We start from the raw sequence: 11,442 nt of genomic DNA, 5'->3' as shown, positions 1-11,442 counted from the left end.
GGTGGGGGATAGTGGGGAGAAGGTGGGTAGGTGGGGTTTGGGGATATGGGGAGAAGGTGGGTGGTGGGGGTGGGGGATAGGGGGAGAAGGGGGGTAGGTGGGGTTGGGGAGATGGGGAGAAGTGGGGTGGGGGGGGGTGGGGTATGGGGAGTGGGTAGGTGGGGTTGGGATATGGGGAGAAGGTGGGTAGGTGGGTTTGGGGATATGGGGAGAAAGTGGTACATCGTGTAGAGTGAATCAATCACCTCGGGATGGGCCTGTTGGTGCGACGGTTCGGCTCTTGGTTGTGTGATGCTTTACTTATCCAGCCTTCCCCGTCTCCATTACAGGACAATGTGATATATAATTACTCTAATAATGAGTTTCGGTGGCCAATAAAGGATCATCTGAATGGTACACATGTCATCGTAGAAGGATGTCCTCAACTTACTCATCATATTTTCACTGTGAGTATCTTTCGGCGCTAATTCACAGGCTGTGTCTCTCTGTGTAGTCTCTCTGTCTCTCTCTCTCTCTCTCTGTCTCTCTCTCTGTCTCTCACTCACTCAATTCAATTCAATTCAAATTCTTTATTGGCATGAAAGTTTACAGGGAACCATATTGCCAAAGCTTACATAACAAAAAGTACAGTTTTCCAACATTCTGTAGGTGTCAAACAATTTTGACCTTCGTTGGGTACATACAATATTACTTTAAACAATATTAATTTAAACAGTCTTTGTCCATCATTGGGTACATTCAGTATTAATTTTAAACAGTCCTCAGGTTGTGACATGTTGTTACATATTTGGCACCAAGGTATGGTCTGTCTCCTTCTCCCAGGACTAATCTTAATTTTGACAGGTCATCCAATTCCTTGAAATCTGGGGTTGTTTGGCTGAGCTTGTCAAATAATATGTTTCTTGATGTGTTGAATTTTTCGCATTTTAGGAGGAAATGCATCTCTGTCTCAACCTCGCCGGCCAGACATTGATCACATATTCTATTCTCTCTAGGCTGCCAGGATTTCTTGTATCTTCCTTTTTCAATTGCCAGTTGGTGGTCGCTTAGTCTGTACCTGGTGAGGGTCTGTCTCTGTTTTGTGTCTCTGATGGTCAAGAGATAGTCTGCCAGTTTATATTCTCTTTTTAGGGCCCGGTAACATTCTAATCTGCTTTGGCTTTTGGTTATTTTGTTCCAATGTTCCAGGTAGGTTTCTTTGCATTGTTTAATGATTTGGTTCACTCTGCCTCTCTCTGTCTCTCTCTCTCTCTCTCTCTTTCTCTCGCTCTGTCGCTTTCTCTCTTTCTGTTGCTGTCACTCTCTCTCTTTGTCTGTCTCTCTCTCTCTCTCTCTCTCTCTGTCTGTCTCGCGCGCTCTCTGTGTCTATCTCTGTCTCTCTTTCTCTTTCTCTCTGTCTCTCTGCCTCTCACTCGCTCTCTGTCTCTCTCACTCTGTCTCTCTCTCTCTCTCTCTGTCTCTCTGTCTCTCTGTCTCTCTCTCTCTCTCTGTCTCCCTGTCTCTCTCTGTCTCTCTGTCCCACTCACTCTCTCTCTCTGTCTCTTTCTCTGTCCCACTCACTCTCTCTCTGTCTCTCTCTTTCTCTCTCTCTGTCTCTCTCTCTTGCTCTCTCTCTGTCTGTCTCTCTCTCTCTCTGTCTCTCTCTCGCTCGGTCGCGCTTTCTTTCTCTCTGTGATGAAATATTCCATTCATCACTGCCTGTGACTGTGGTTGGTTTCAGTTTCATTTCCCTTACCTCTGTTCCGTTTCCCCACCATTGTATTGTACTATGTGTAGGGCTCCGCCCATACCTGGCCCATTGTATTGTACTATGTGTAGGGCTGCGCCCATACCTGGCCCCTATGTAAGCTGGCCCAGCCTGCAGCACATCCAGTACGGCAGAGCTCTGGATGGAAGATACCTCTCTCCTGTGTGTTACCTTCTAAGTCAATAAAAGCCTTGTTTTGTTTCGCTAACATCGAGTCTCGGATTTATTGAGGCACATCACTCTCTCACTGTCTGTCTGTGTGTGTGTGTCTCTCTCTGTCTCTCCTCTGTCTGTTTATCTCTCTGTCAATCTCTCTCTCTCTCTGTCTCTCTCTCACTCTCTATCTGTCTCTCTCTCTCTCTGTCTCTCTCTCTTGCTCTCTCTCTGTCTGTCTCTCTCTCTCTCTGTCTCTCTCTCTCTCGGTCGCGCTGTCTTTCTCTCTCACTCTGTCTGTGTGTGTGTCTCTCTCTGTCTCTCCTCTGTCTGTTTATCTCTCTGTCAATCTCTCTCTCTCTGTCTCTATCTCTCTTGCTCCCTCTGTCTCTTTCTCTCTCACTCTGTGTCTCACTCTGTCTCTGCCTTTCTCTGTCTCTCTATCTGTCCCTCTCTCTGTCTCTCTCTCTCTCTCTGTCTCTCTGTCTGTCTGTCTCTAGTCTCTGTCTCTAGCACTATATCTGTTTGTCTCTCTCTCACTGTCTCGCTGTCTCTCTGTCTGTGTGTGCCTCTCTCTCTGTCTCTATCCTTCTCTGTTTTGTCTCTCTGTCTGTCTGTCTCTCTCTCTGTCACTCTCTCTGTGTCTCTCTATGTCTGTCTGTCTGTGTCTCTCTCTCTGTCTCTCTCTGTCTCTCCCTGTCTCTCTGTCTCTCTCTGTCTCTCTCTGTCTCTCTCTCTGTCTCTCTCTGTCTCTGTCTCTCTGTCTGTCTCAGTCTCTCTCTCTCTGTCTCTCGCACCCAGTCTCTCTCTCTCACTCTTTCTTTCTCTGTCTCTCTTTCTCTCTCTCTCGTGCTCTCTGTCTCTCTCTCTCTGTCTCTCTGTTTCTCTCTCTCTGTCTCTCTCTCTCCCTCTCTCTTTCAATTCAATTCAATTTTTCAATTCAAATTGCTTTATTGGCATGACAAGATACATCTTATGTTGCCAAAGCACAGAAATACATGTATGATTGAACACGTAAACACAGATCTAGACATACAGTGTATAGACAAGTATACCCATGTATACATAAATATACACACATATAATATGCATATAATCTTTTCTTAGATTTAATGGTCACTGGTTGTCCCTCTGCTTATGGCAAGCTGTAACTTAGTTTGCCACTAACGTTACACATTTTCTCTGTTCCCCCAATAGATATGGGAGTTTTTGGTGGTCATTCACATTTTTGAATTCAGGGCATATTTTAATGAATTTTAGGTAGAAATTCCCCCTTATGTCTTGATAGTTTCCACAAGCTGTGAGGAAGTGCATCTCTGCCTCCACCACTCCCTGACTGCAGTGAGAGCATATCCTGTCCTCTCTTGGCAGCCAGGTCTGCCTGTGTCTGCCTTTTTCGATGGCCAGGCTATGCTCACTAAGTTACTTTCTCTCTCTCTGTCTGTCCCTCTCTCTGTCTCTCTCTCTCTCTCTTTGTCTCTATCTCTCTCGCTGACTCTCTCTCTTTCTCCCTCTGTCTCTTTCTCTCTCACTCTGTGTGTCTCACTCTCTCTCTGTCTCTCTATCTGTCTCTCTATCTGTCTCTCTGTCTCTGTCTCTCTGTCTCTGTCTCTCTGTCTCTGTCTCTCTCTCTGTCTCTCTCTCTCTCTGTCTCTCTGTCTGTCTGTCTTTAGTCTCTGTCTCTAGCGCTATATCTGTTTGTCTCTCTCTCACTGTCTCGCTGTCTCTTTGGCTGTCTGTGTGTGCCTCTCTCTCTGTCTCTATCTCTCTCCTTCTCTGTCTGTTTGTCTGTCTGTCTCTCTCCCGCTGTCTCTCTGTATGTGTCTCTCTCTGTCGCTCTCTCTGTGTCTCTCCATGTCTGTCTGTGTCTCTCTCTCTGTCTCTGTCTCTCTCTCGTGTTCTCTGTCTCTCTCTCTGTCCCTCTCTGTCCCTCTATCTCTCTCTGTCTCTCTGTCTCTCTCTCTCTCTGCCTCTCTCTGTCTCTCTCTGTCTGTCTCAGTCTCTCTCTCTGCCTCTCTCTCTCTCTCAGTCTCTCTCTCTGTCTCTCTCTCTGTCTCTCTGTCTCTCTCTCTCTCTCAGTCTCTCTCTCTGTCTCTCTGTCTCTCTGTCTCTCTCTGTCTCTCTCTCTGTCTCTCTCTCTGTCTCTCTTACCCAGTCTCTCTCTCTCGCCCTCTCTTTCTTTGTCTCTCTTTCTCTCTCTCTCTCATGCTCTCTGTCTCTCTATATCTGTCTCTCAGTTTCTCTCTCTCACGCTCTCTCTGCATCTCTCTCTCTCTCGTGCTCTCTGTCTCTCTCTGTCTCTCTCTCTCTCTCTCTCAATTCAATTCAATTCAAATCGCTTTATTGGCATGACAAGGTACATCTTATGTTGCCAAAGCATCGAAAAATATTCATGGTTGAACACATAAACGCAGATCTATCCATACAGTGTATAAACAGATATATCCCTGAGTGTATAAATATACATTCATATAATTTGTATATACTCTTTTCTTATATTTAGTGGTTGTCCCTCTGTTTATGGCAAGCTGTAACATAGTGTGCCGCTAAGGTTACACAATTACTCTGTTCCCCTAGTAGGTATGGGAGTTTTTGGTTGTCATTCAAATTTCTGAATTCTGGACATATTTTTGTGAATTTTGGGTAGAAATTCTCCCTTATGCCCTGATATTTTCTACAAGCTGTGAGGAAGTGCATCTCTGTCTCCACCACTCCCTGACTGCAGTGGGAGCATATCCTGTCCTCTCTTGGTAGCTGGGTCTGCCTGTGTCTACCTTTTTCGATCGCCAGGCTATGTTCACTAAGTCTGTACATTGTCAAGGTTTTTCTCAGTTTGCTATCCTTTACCATGGTCAGGTAATCAGCCATGTTGTATTGTCTGTTTAGGGCCAAGTAGCAATTGAGTTTGTTTTGGGTTTTTGTTGTTTCTGCCCAATATGACAGATATTTTTCCTTTTGCTTAGTGACGATTGTGTTGGGTCGAATTCTTTGTGTTACGCTGTCACTGTCTTGGGGCTGGTTATTGTTAGTAGTGTTAGTAGTTACTTCACTGAGTCCCAGGACTAGTTGACTGAGGCTATCCTTCTTTATGGTCCTCTCTTGGCATTTCAGGGCTTCGTAATGATAGCAGTGGGGGTTGCTCATTTTTAGGTGTTTCCAAAATTTGGTGGCCTTTTTTTGGATAGTGATTACTAATGGATATTGGCCTAGTTCTGCCCTGCATGCATTGTTTATGGTTTTCCTTTGAGTCCGGAGGATACTTTTACAGAATTCTGCATGTAGGATCTCAATTGGGTGTTTGTCCCATTTTGCAAATTCTTGTTGTGTTAGTGGTCCCCACACCTCACTGCCATAGAGTGCAATTGGTTCAATTACTGATTTAAAAATTTTGAGCCAAATGCTAATTGGGATTTCTATTTGGATTGATTTTTTAATGGCATAGAAAGCCCTTCTTGCTTTCTCTTTCAGTTCATTCACAGCCAGATGAAAATTTCCCGTAGAACTGATTTTTAAGCCCAAGTATGTGTAGTTAGTGGTTTGTTCAATTTTGGTTGTCCCTAGTGTGAAATTTATTTTGAGTCCCTGATGTCTGGATCTTTGCTGGAACACAAGGACTTTGTTTTTTTGGGGATTTATTGTCAGGGCCCAGTTCTGGCAGAACGACTCCAGCAGATCCAGGTTCTGCTGTAGACCCTCCTTAGTTGGTGACAGCAGAACCAGGTCATCTGCATAGAGGAGGAATTTAACCTTGGATTCATATAGGGTGAGGCCGGGTGCTGTAGGTTGTTCAAGTAGTTTTGCCAATTCATTTATGTAAATATTAAAGAGTGTCGGTGAGATTGGCGAGCCCTGCGTCACCCCACGCCCCTGTGGGAAGTATTTTGTTTGTTTGTCTCCAATTTTAACTGCACATTTATTGTTTGTATACATTGATTTAATTACATCATATGTTTTTCCCCCTACCCCGCTTTCGATAAGTTTCAGGAATAGACCGTCGTGCCAGATGGAATCGAAAGCGTTCTGGAAATCTATAAAGCATGCGTCAAACTCTCTTTCTCTCTGTCTCTCTCTCTCTGTCTCTGTCTCTCTCTCTCTCTCTGTCTCTCTCTCTCTCTGTCTCGGTCTCGCTGTCTCTTTCTCTCTCACTGTCTGTCTCTGTGTGTGTGTCTCTCTCTGTCTCTCCTCTGTCTGTTTATCTCTCTGTCTCTCCCTCTCTCTGTCTCTATCTCTCTCGCTGACTCTCTCTCCTTCTCCCTCTGTCTCTTTCTCTCTCACTCTGTGTGTCTCACTCTCTCTCTGTCTCTCTATCTGTCCCTCTCTCTCTGTCTGTCTCTCTCTCTGTCTCTGTCTCTCTGTCTTGTCTCTAGTCTCTGTCTCTAGCGCTATATCTGTTTGTCTCTCTCTCACTGTCTCGCTGTCTCTTTGGCTGTCTGTGTGTGCCTCTCTCTCTGTCTCTATCTCTCTCCTTCTCTGTCTGTTTGTCTGTCTGTCTGTCTCTCTCTCTCCTGCTGTCTTTGTATGTGTCTCTCTCTGTCGCTCTCTCTGTGTCTCTCTATGTCTGTCTGTCTGTTTCTCTCTCTCTGTCTCTCTCTCTCTCTCTTGTGTTCTCTCTCACTCTCTGGCCTAGAAATTCAGTTGCACCCCGTTTGAGGCACCAAGCTCGCCTGGGCGCCGGAATTACCGCTCCGGATGCAGCCGCTTGCGCCAGCCCGATATTAAGTTTCAGCGCCCCAAACAGAAGCGGGGCGCTGCTCGAGGCGCCCCGCGTCCCTCTTGGGGCGCTGCAACTGAATATCGGCTGGCGCAACGTGCCGCAGCGCCACACGTTGCGGCACGGCGCGCTGCGGTACTGCAGGCCTTCCTCCCCTTCTTAAAGGGGAGGGGCCTGCACCAGCGCGATCAGAGATCGCGAGTGCCGGCAAAACAACCCGGCACCGAGGAGAAGTGCCGGGATCTTGGGACACAGCCCGGGAGGGGGGTCAGGAGGCGCGGGACGGCGGCAGGAAGAGCTGCTGGCAGGCGGCCAGCAAAAAAAATGGCCGCCCCGCACCTCCCCTTTAATTAGCGCCAATACCGCCGCAGGTCGGCCCCCCCTGCGACCGGCGTTACAGCGGGGGGGGCACGACCCAATATCGCGATCGGGGCGGTAGCGAGGCGCTGCGCACACCGATGACGTCATCGGTGGCGGCGCAGCGCTACAGGCTAATGCCGTCATTAGCGCCCCGCTAAATTTCGCGGGGGGGGCTTGACCAGTGGCGCTAAAGCCACTAAGTGCCCTCTTTGGGCGCTAACTGGTGGCGCAGCCCACCGAATTTCTAGGCCTATATGTATATTATTTGTGTGTATATTTATGTATACATGGGTATATTTGTCTATACACTGTGGGGGAGAAATTCGGTATCGCCCCATTTGGGCGTTAGCCCTGGTGATGCGCAAAGTTTAGCGTCAGGCGCGATTTAGCACCACCTCGCGCGATATTGGGTTGCAGAGCCCCTGAAGGTGATTGCGGCGCTAAATCAGGCGCTGCACGATACTCAAGGCGCTAACCCGGCGGCGCAACCCAATTTCGCGGCGGCAGGGCGCAGCGCACGTGCTGTCAATAATCACTTTCCCCGAGACACACTGGCACCGGCCAGCTCTTAAAGGGGCGGGTCATCAGCCACAGGCACAGAGGATAGCCCTTGTCCCCGAGAAGCCAGCCTCCTGGGTGAGTCGGGGCCTCGAAAAGGTCTGCTACAGAAGTCTGGCGCAGGATGAAGGCGTCGTGGCTGCTGCCTGGGAACTGCGCATTCACTGCGAGGATCAGCTGTCGGTGGTCACAGACCAGCTGGACATTCAAGGAATGGAACCCCTTGCGGTTGCGGAACTCCTCCGGATTCTGTACAGGCGCCCGCAAAGCCACGTGCGTGCAGCCAATGGCACCCTGCACCATGGGGAAGTCCGCTATTGCTGCGAAGCCCTCTGCGCGCTCCCGCTGCTTATCCGGTGTCATTGGGAAGGAGATGTACTGCCGCCTCCTTTTAAACAGGGCATCAGTCACTTGACGGATGCAGCAATGCACCGCAAAATGCGAGATGTTGGCTATGTCCCCAGTTGTGGCCTGAAAGGAGCCGCTCGCGTAGAAGTTTAGGGCAACAGTCATCCTCACAGCCACCGACAGAGATGTCCTGCACCTTATCTGAGGCTGCAGATCTGGCTGAAGCAGCTGGCACAGCTCAGTCACCACCTCCTTTCTAAAGCGCAGCCTTCTGATACACTGCTCCTCCGACATGTTCATGTAGGAAAACTGCCGTCAGAAAACCCTGGCAGCGTAAGGTCTGGTGTGGCGACGTCTGTTGGCCCTCCTCCGTCTGGCCATGCCCGTCCCTCTCTCTCTCTGTCTCACTCTCACTCTGTCTCTCTGTCTCTCATTCTCTCTCTCTGTCTCTGTCTCTGTCTCTCTCTGTCTCTCTCTCTCTCTCTCTGTCTCTCTCTCTCTGTCTCTGTCTCTCTCTGTCTCTCTCTGTCTCTCTCTCTCTGTCTCTCTCTGTCTGTCTCTCTCTGTCTCGCTCTGTCTCGCTCTGTCTCGCTCTGTCTCGCTCTCTGTCTCGCTCTCTGTCTCGCTCTCTGTCTGTCTCGCTCTCTGTCTGTCTCTCTCTCTCTGTCTGTCTCGCTCTCTGTCTGTCTGTCTGTCTGTCTGTCTGTCTCTCTCTCTGTCTGTCTGTGTCTGTCTGTCTGTCTGTCTGTCTGTCTCTATCTCTCTCTATCTCTCTAACTCTCTTAGTCAGACATAATATTAAACCTGTTAACTACCTGGAAATTATATCCCGTATTTCGAGTGCTGTGTGTAACTGACTCTCCACCTTCTCTCTTACAGAAGGATATGAAAGAATATAGAATCACGTTTATAGGTAAGGTTCTATTGTGGCGACACGCCACCACTGGACACAATCCGCTCACGGCGGTATGGACAGTTTACGCAGACGCCCCCAACCGGGGGCCCTTTCCTCCAGCAACTTGTTTCCCACAGGGACAGGCTGCCGGGAGCACTTCCTGTCTGGGGAGTAGTTAAGTCAGGCGCGGGCTCTTCCAGTTCCTGTTTTGCCATGAGGCTGAAATAAAAAGTTGTTCTGTTTTACTAGCTCTGGTCTCGACTCCCACGTTTGCCGCGGTATCGCAACACTGTATTCATTTCATTCTGTAGATTGACGTAAAATTGAGGTGATTCCCGCCCACCCACATCAGACACCGCTCCCCTCCCCCAGACACCCCTCCCCTCCCCCAGACACCCCTCCCCTCCCCCAGACACCCCTCCCCTCCCCCAGACACCCCTCCCCTCCCTCAGACACCCCTCCCCTCCCCCAGACACTCCTCCCCTCCCCCAGACACTCCTCCCCTCCCCCAGACACCCCTCCCCTCCCCCAGACACCCCTCCCCTCCCCCAGACACCCCTCCCCTCCCCCAGACACCCCTCCCCTCCCCCAGACACCCCTCCCCTCCCCCAGACACTCCTCCCCTCCCCCAGACACTCCTCCCCTCCCCCAGACACCCCTCCCCTCCCCCAGACACCCCTCCCCTCCCCCAGACAACCCTCCCCTCCCTCAGACATTCCTCCCCTCCCCCAGACACTCCTCCCCTCCCCCAGACACCCCTCCCCTCCCCCAGACACTCCTCCCCTCCCTCAGACACTCCTCCCCTCCCCCAGACACCCCTCCCCTCCCTCAGACATTCCTCCCCTTCCCCAGACACTCCTCCCCTCCCCCAGACACCCCTCCCCTCCCCCAGACACTCCTCCCCTCCCTCAGACACTCCTCCCCTCCCCCAGACACCCCTCCCCTCCCTCAGACACCCCTCCCCTCCCCCAGACACCCCTCCCCTCCCTCAGACATTCCTCCCCTTCCCCAGACACTCCTCCCCTCCCCCAGACACCCCTCCCCTCCCCCAGACACTCCTCCCCTCCCTCAGACACTCCTCCCCTCCCCCAGACACCCCTCCCCTCCCCCAGTCACCCCTCCCCTCCCCCAGACACCCCTCCCCTCCCCCAGACACCCCTCCCCTCCCCCAGACACCCCTCCCCTCCCCCAGACACCCCTCCCCTCCCCCAGACACCCCTCCCCTCCCCCAGACACCCCTCCCCTCCCCAGACACCCCTCCCCTCCCTCAGACACTCCTCCCCTCCACCAGACAACCCTCCCCTCCCTCAGACATTCCTCCCCTTCCCCCAGACACTCCTCCCCTCCCTCAGACACTCCTCCTCTCCCCCAGACACCCCTCCCCTCCCCCAGACACCCCTCCCCTCCCTCAGACATTCCTCCCCTTCCCCCAGACACCCCTCCCATCCCCCAGACACCCCTCCCCCCCTCAGACACTCCTCCCCTCCCCCAGACACCCCTCCCCTCCCTCAGACATTCCTCCCCTTCCCCCAGACACCCCTCCCCTCCCCCAGACACCCCTCCCCTCCCTCAGACACTCCTCCCCTCCCTCAGACACCCCTCCCCTCCCCCAGACACCCCTCCCCTCCCTCAGACATTCCTCCCCTTCCCCCAGACACCCCTCCCCTCCCTCAGACACTCCTCCCCTCCCCCAGACACCCCTCCCCTCCCTCAGACATTCCTCCCCTTCCCCCAGACACCCCTCCCCTCCCCCAGACACCACTCCCCTCCCTCAGACACTCCTCCCCTCCCCCAGACACCCCTCCCCTCCCAAAGACACTCCTCCCCTCCCTCAGACACCCCTCCCCTTCCCCAGACACCCCTCCCCTTCCCCCAGACACCCCTCCCCCAGAGACCCCTCCCCTCCCTCAGACACCCCTCCCCTCCCCCAGACACCCCTCCCCTCCCCCAGACACCCCTCCCCTTCCCCCAGACACCCCTCCCCTTCCCCCAGACACCCCTCCCCTTCCCCCAGACACCCCTCCCCCAGACACCCCTCCCTTCCCTCAGACACTCCTCCCCTCCCTCAGACACCCCTCCCCTTCCCCCAGACACCCCTCCCCTTCCCCCAGACACCCCTCCCCCAGACACCCCTCCCTTCCCTCAGACACTCCTCCCCTCCCCCAGACACCCCTCCCCTCCCACAGACACTCCTCCCCTCCCTCAGACACCCCTCCCCTTCCCCAGACACCCCTCCCCTTCCCCCAGACACCCCTCCCCCAGACACCCCTCCCCTCCCCCAGACACCCCTCCCCTCCCCCAGACACCCCTCCCCTCCCCCAGACACCCCTCCCCTCCCTCAGACACCCCCCTCCCCCCCCCTCCCCCCCCAGACACCCCTCCCCTCCCTCAGACACCCCTCCCCTTCCCCCAGACACCCCTCCCCTTCCCCCAGAAACCCCTCCCCCAGACACCCCTCCCTTCCCTCAGACACCCCTCCCCCAGACACCCCTCCCTTCCCTCAGACACACCCCCCTCCCTCAGACACCCCTCCCCTCCCTCAGACACCCCTCCCCTTCCCCAGACACCCCTCCCCTCCCCCAGACACCCCTCCCCTCCCTCAGACACCCCTCCCCTCCCTCAGACAATCCTCCCCTCCCTCAGACACTCCTCCCCTTCCCCCAGACACCC

At 52.9% G+C, this 11,442-nt stretch overlaps 1 long non-coding RNA gene across 1 annotated transcript; it reads left to right on the top strand.

Annotated features, from left to right (window-relative positions):
* Positions 1-212: 212 nt before the first annotated feature.
* LOC147084900 (uncharacterized) lies at positions 213-8,797 on the top strand. Its single transcript, XR_015075864.1, has 2 exons — positions 213-446; positions 8,757-8,797. It is a non-coding gene; the product is annotated as an uncharacterized LOC147084900 (long non-coding RNA).
* Positions 8,798-11,442: the final 2,645 nt, after the last annotated feature.

The sequence above is a fragment of the Somniosus microcephalus genome, unplaced genomic scaffold, assembly GCF_052327205.1.
Source record: "Somniosus microcephalus isolate GS21.2 unplaced genomic scaffold, FLI_Smic_1.0 unresolved_chr9, whole genome shotgun sequence".
Classification (NCBI taxonomy): domain Eukaryota; kingdom Metazoa; phylum Chordata; class Chondrichthyes; order Squaliformes; family Somniosidae; genus Somniosus; species Somniosus microcephalus.
This window is presented reverse-complemented; position numbering and strand designations above follow the sequence as displayed.